We start from the raw sequence: 6,367 nt of genomic DNA on the forward strand, positions 1-6,367 counted from the left end.
CGAGGCTGGTCAAGACCTTGGCCGACCTTGCTACACGAGACGTCCTCTGTTGACTCTCCATCGGCTGTTGCAACTTTATCAGTTAGGTCTCCACGACCTTATTCACAAGACGATCAAAATGCTTCCCCAGCATTCTTGACATAAAACAGTCATTTACATTCGCCCTTTACCTTACAAATTGCTTGATTCTTTGATCATGGTAGAGGCCCCCAACCAATCAATTGGTTTGGTATGTTGATGGAGCAACCAATGGAGATTGAAGAAAGAGGGAAGCTCCAATTTCTTCAATTTGGAGAGGATTTTTAGAGGATAGTAAAAATTATCATTGTTTCAACATAATACTGGCATAGTATATTTCTCATATTTTTTTACAAAGGCTAAGGATCTATTTATAGGTGAGGGAGGCCTCTAACCAAGTCAAACTCATTTCTAGAGTTTTCCAGGTTCAGTTTGGTTGAATTTGGACAAGATTTAGACCTAGTTTGGTTCCCTTCTGATTTGGTTTGATCCAAGAGAGAGGAGAGATAAAAATATCACAATATTTTTGAGTTTAAAACTCCACCGCACATGTGAAATAGGCGCCTCCTTGAAGGTACCCCTTTTCCTTACACTTGTGTCAAAAATGAGTTATTATACCCAAAATATCTCATTTTTTTAGTAATACTCATAGTTTTTTACTAATAAATCTTGTACATAGTCAACTCTTTATCTTATGTGGGTATTTACTCATTTTTTGGTATATTTCTTTTACAAATTAGATTTATCTCCTCCCTACACATGGATTGATCCTATTGGCCCATAGGAACCTTAATTGGACCATAATCCAAAAATTTTTGAAAATCTACTCTTAGGCTAAGGTCCTTTATTCCTATTTCCAATTAATTCCAATTGCACATTGGAAAGTTCTTTTTTGAAATTCTGTTTCAGGGGAACCTATTTTAGACACTAGGAGGATTTTTATATCCAAAAATATCTCAATTTTGGACTACCTCCCTCTAGACATTTTCTCTCTCTAGGTCAAAAGAGGGTAAAACATAATCTTTCTTTTATTTGAGAGAGAGGAATAATTATAAGATCAGAAAGAGAGGTTCTTACTCTTGCACACTTCAAAAAGCTGGAGGGAGGAATCTTACATCCTACCCCACTTACAAAACGCAAGATGTTCTCATCTCGCAAACTAGAGGACAGCTCTTTCCCTTAAGATCCAAATATTGATTCTAGGGTTCCTTATATTCTGGTCAACCCAACAGAATCCTGGGATAAAGATCCCTTATATATCACTCGTCATTAGATAACAATTCATTCAAAACATATCATTCATATCTTTAACACAATAATGGTCCTTTAGATCGAAAAAATTCTTTCTGAACATTCCTCCACAGGAATTTAAGTCAAGCAAGTCCTCAATTTGTCATCCAATTAACTTGATTCACCGGGTCAAGTGTTAACAGTAGCAATTTGACAGCACAATCCACTAATCTCATATGATTTCCTAAAGTCATTATTATCATTCCATTTACGAACATTTTCACAGGGACTTGTCTTATTCATCCTCATTGTGGTTTTTGCTCAGCTTAACGCTTTTTAACCAAAATTAAGAAATCATCTTTTTCCAATCAGAATCCAAATCAACTCATCAATTCTCAACCAAAATTTTAAAATCATATCAACCACATTCGAATTCATCATCTGGATAGCATTTTAGCTTATAATTTCAAGGTCTTAGATTTACTCGTATATACTGCCAGTAAAGACCTCGATATATACGAGTAGTCACGGTCCTTGGAACTATAAAGTAAATACCATCCAATCTAGGCCTCAAGCAAGTCAGGGATTCCCTGTAGTTGCAATACTTCCATCTGAACACCCAATTACTAATTTGTGAATTTCAGTCTGAATACCAATTTGCATGAATTTCATCACACAATTCCAACCTTTTATTGTTACTTCATAAATTTTTGACATTTTTGGCTTCTCAGTTGATCCTTATTAGCCAATTTGCTCTGATACCAGCTGAAAGATCCATGTCCCCTCCACGCAACGGATTCGGGGGTGCTAGAACCGGAAGTAGCACTCCTTGCGCGGTACAGGTCCTCTCACTCGGGACCTCGCCCCCCACGGATATTCGAATAGGAGACTAATCCCTCGGTTCTTCCAAAAACCAAACTCGAAAAAACTTCCCTTGCCTGAAAAGCACGGGTGATTCCTCCAGGATATGTTTACTCTAACGTAGTCAAAGGTCATTACTGACCAAACTGTTCCGACCGAACCTAAAGTCACTTGGTCGGATCAAAGAAGAACTTGCACTTGGATCATAGAGATCAACGCTTTTTTCCCCATCGAGAGGCAGCCGTTGATTCCTTTTCTTTCCATAGAACAATTACTATCCAGGATTTACTTCATCTAGCGTACTACAACAGAATTGAGTCTCATTTTACGGATCCATCAGTCCAGCCTAACCCCATCCAGTCCCATGGGTTAGCCAACTGCCCAACCACTGTAGTGATGGGATCCAATTAAGAATTTGGTTAGGTTTTGTCCCGGGTACCAAGGAAAAGAGTTCAATCATAAATCGAATTTATACTAAAAAAATTTCCCATTCTCCCCATTTAATTACTAGGATCCCAATTACCATGGGAATTCCTCTTTTCCCATCAAATATTTCTTATAAAATAAATTCATTTAAAATATCCATTATTTCAATATGCTAGAAATTTCTCTTTGTCCATCTAAATGATGGAATTCCAAATGCAATAGGAATTCCTCTTTTAACATTTAATTATTTCTCATAGATAAATAAATTTATCTAACAATTCATCTTTGAGTTCAAATGAATTACCCCATAATTCCAATATGATAGGAAATTCTCTTTTTCCCATCCAGTGATGGAATTCCAAATGTAATGGGAATTCCTCTTCTAACATTTAATTATTTCTCATAGATAAGTAAATTTAATTCATCTTTGAGTTTAAGTGAATTACCCCATAATTCCAATATGATAGGAAATTCTCTTTTTCCCATCCAATGATGGAATTCCAAATGTAATGGGAATTCTTATTTTACCATTTGATTATTTCTCATCGATAAGTAAATTTATCTAAAAATTTATTTTTGAAATTAAATGAATCATCCCATAATTCCAATATGATAGGAAACTATCTTTTTACCATCCAATGATGTAATTCCAAATGTAATAGGAATTCCTCTTTTAACATTTAATTATTTCTCATAGATAAATAAATTTATCTAAAAATTTATTTTTGAAATTAAATGAATTATCCCATAATTCCAATATGATAGGAAATGTTCTTTTTCCCATCCAAAGATGGAATTCCAAATGTAATGGAAATTCCTCTTTTAACATTTATTTATTTCTCATAGATAAACAAATTTATCTAAAAATTCATTAATTATGCATAAACCTAAAAATCAATATTTCTCTGATTACAATGAGAATCAATGAGTTTATCTAGGATAATAATTCCTAGAATATGGTAGGAAGTCCTCTTTTCACACTTTGAATGAAAATGTTTTATGTGTAATTTTTATAAAAATTTCACCATAGCTCCGCTGCTATTACTGATAATTCTCAATTTATTATCAAAGAATGAACTTTAACATTATGGATATGATTAGAATGATCCCTAATTGGATCATTAACCCATTATGGATTGAATCATAAATTTTCATGAAATAACTAACTTAAAAGCATTAAAAAAGCCACTAATTTGACCTCCAATTAAACAAGCATAGAATTCATTCTTGGATTAGGGAAAAGCTTCATGAGAACCTTCATTTGGATTGAGAATAGGTCATGGGAATGACCATTCTTTGAGTGAGAGAGATAAATTATATAAAAACCATTAAAATTAAGCATAAATTGAAATTTATGTTTTTCCTTACTACCATTCGTCAATTAACTTCAATAGCATTAAAAAGCCATTCCAATTAAGCTTCTCAAGCTTGAGAGGGGTTGAGAAGAGAGAAACATTGAGAAATTATAGAAAAAGATCAAAATTCACCCTTTACCTTACAAATTGCTTGATTCTTTGATCACGGTAGAGGCCCCCAACCAATCAATTGGTTTGGTATGTTGATGGAGCCACCAATGGAGATTGAAGAAAGAGGGAAGCTCCAATTTCTTCAATTTGGAGAGGATTTTTAGAGGATAGTAAAAATTATCATTGTTTCAACATAATACTAGCATAGTATATTTCTCATATTTTTTTACAAAGGCTAAGGATCTATTTATAGGTGAGGGAGGCCTCTAACCAAGTCAAACTAATTTCTAGAATTTTCCAGGTTCAGTTTGGTTGAATTTGGACATGATTTAGACCTAGTTTGGTTCCCTTCTGATTTGGTTTGATCCAAGAGAGAGGAGAGATAAAAATATCACAATATTTTTGAGTTTAAAACTCCACCACACATGTGAAATAGGCGCCTCCTTGAAGGGATCACTTTTCCTTACACTTATGTCAAAAATGAGTTATTATACCCAAAATATCTCATTTTTTTAGTAATACTCATAGTTTTTTACTAATAAATCTTGTACATAGTCAACTCTTCATCTTATGTGGGCATTTACTCATTTTTGGGTATCTTTCTTTTATAAATTGGATTTATCTCCTCCCTACACATGGATTGATCCTATTGGCCCATAGGAACCTTAATTGGACCATAATCCAAAAATTTCTGAAAATCTAGACCCTTAGGCTAAGGTCCTTTATTCCTATTTCCAATTAATTCCAATTGCACATTGGAAAGTTCTTTTTGAATTTCTGTTTCAGGGGAACCTATTTTAGACACTAGGAGGATTTTTATATCCAAAAATATCTCAATTTTGGACTATCTCTCTCTAGACATTTTCTCTCTCTAAGTCAAAACATGGTAAAACAAAATCTTTCTTTTATTTCAGGGAGGGGAATAATTATAAGATCAGAAAGAGAGGTTCTTACTCTTGCACACCTTAAAAAGCTGGAGAGAGGAATCTTACATCCTACCCCACTTAAAAAACGCAAGATGTCCTCATCTCGCAAACTAGAGGACAACTCTTTCCCTTAAGATCCAATTGATTCTAGGGTTCCTTATATTCTGGTCAACCCAATAGAATCCTGGGATAAAGATCCCTTATATATCACTCATTATCAGATAACAATTCATTCGGAACATATCATTCATATCTTTAACACAATAATGGTCCTTTAGACTGAAAAATTTCTTTCTGAACATTCCTCCATAGGAATTTAAGTCAAGCAAGTCCTCAATTTGTCATCCAATTAACTTGATTCACCGGGTCAAGTGTTAACAGTAGCAATTTGATAACACAATCCACTAATCTCATAGTGATTTGCTAGAGTCATTATCATCATTCCAGTTATTACGAACATTATCACAGGGACTTGTCTTATTCATCCTCATTGTGGTTTTTGCTCAGCTTAACGCTTTTTAACCAAAATTAAGGAATCATCTTTTTCCAATCAGAATCCAAATCAACTCATCAATTCTCAACCAAAATTTTAAAATCATATCAACCACATTCGAATTCATCATCTGGATAGCATTTTAGCTTATAATTTCAAGGTCTTAGATTTACTCGTATATACTGCCAATAAAGAGCTGCAGTTATACCCTCGGTATATACGGGTAGTCACGGTCCTTGGAACTATAAAGTAAATACCATCCAATCTAGGCCTCAAGAAAGTTAGGGATTCCCTGCAGTTGCGATACTTCCATCTAAAGACCCAATTACTAATTTATGAATTTCAGTCTGAATACCAATTTGCATGAATTTCAGTCTGAATACCAATTTGCATGAATTTCATCACACAATTCCAACCTTTTATTGTTACTTCATAAATTTTTGACATTTTTGGCTTCTCAGTTGATCCTCATTAGCCAATTTGCTCTGATACCAGCTGAAAGATCCCTGTCCCCTCTGCGCAACGGATTCGAGGGTGCTAGCAACGGAAGTAGCACTCCTTGCGCGGTGTAGGTCCTCTCACTCGGGGCCTCGCCCCCCACGGATATCCGCACAGGAGACTAATCCCTCGGTTCTTCCAAAAACTGAACCCGAAAAAACTTCCCTTGCCGCCCGAAAAGCACGGGTGATTCCTCCAGGATATGTTTACTCTAACGTAGTCAAGGTCATTACTGACCAAACTGTTCCAACCGAACCTAAAATCACTTGGTCGGATCAAAGAAGAACTTGCACTTGGATCATAGAGATCAACGCTTTTTTCCCCATCGAGAGGCACAGCCGTTGATTCCTTTTCTTTCCATAGAACAATTACTATCCAAGATTTACTTCATCTAGAGTACTACAATAGAATTGAGTCTCATTTTACAGATCCATCAGTCCAGCCTAACC

This window comes from Cibotium barometz, chromosome 26 (genome assembly GCF_041138505.1).
Source record: "Cibotium barometz isolate CiBa-2024 chromosome 26, ASM4113850v1, whole genome shotgun sequence".
Lineage (NCBI taxonomy): Eukaryota > Viridiplantae > Streptophyta > Polypodiopsida > Cyatheales > Cibotiaceae > Cibotium > Cibotium barometz.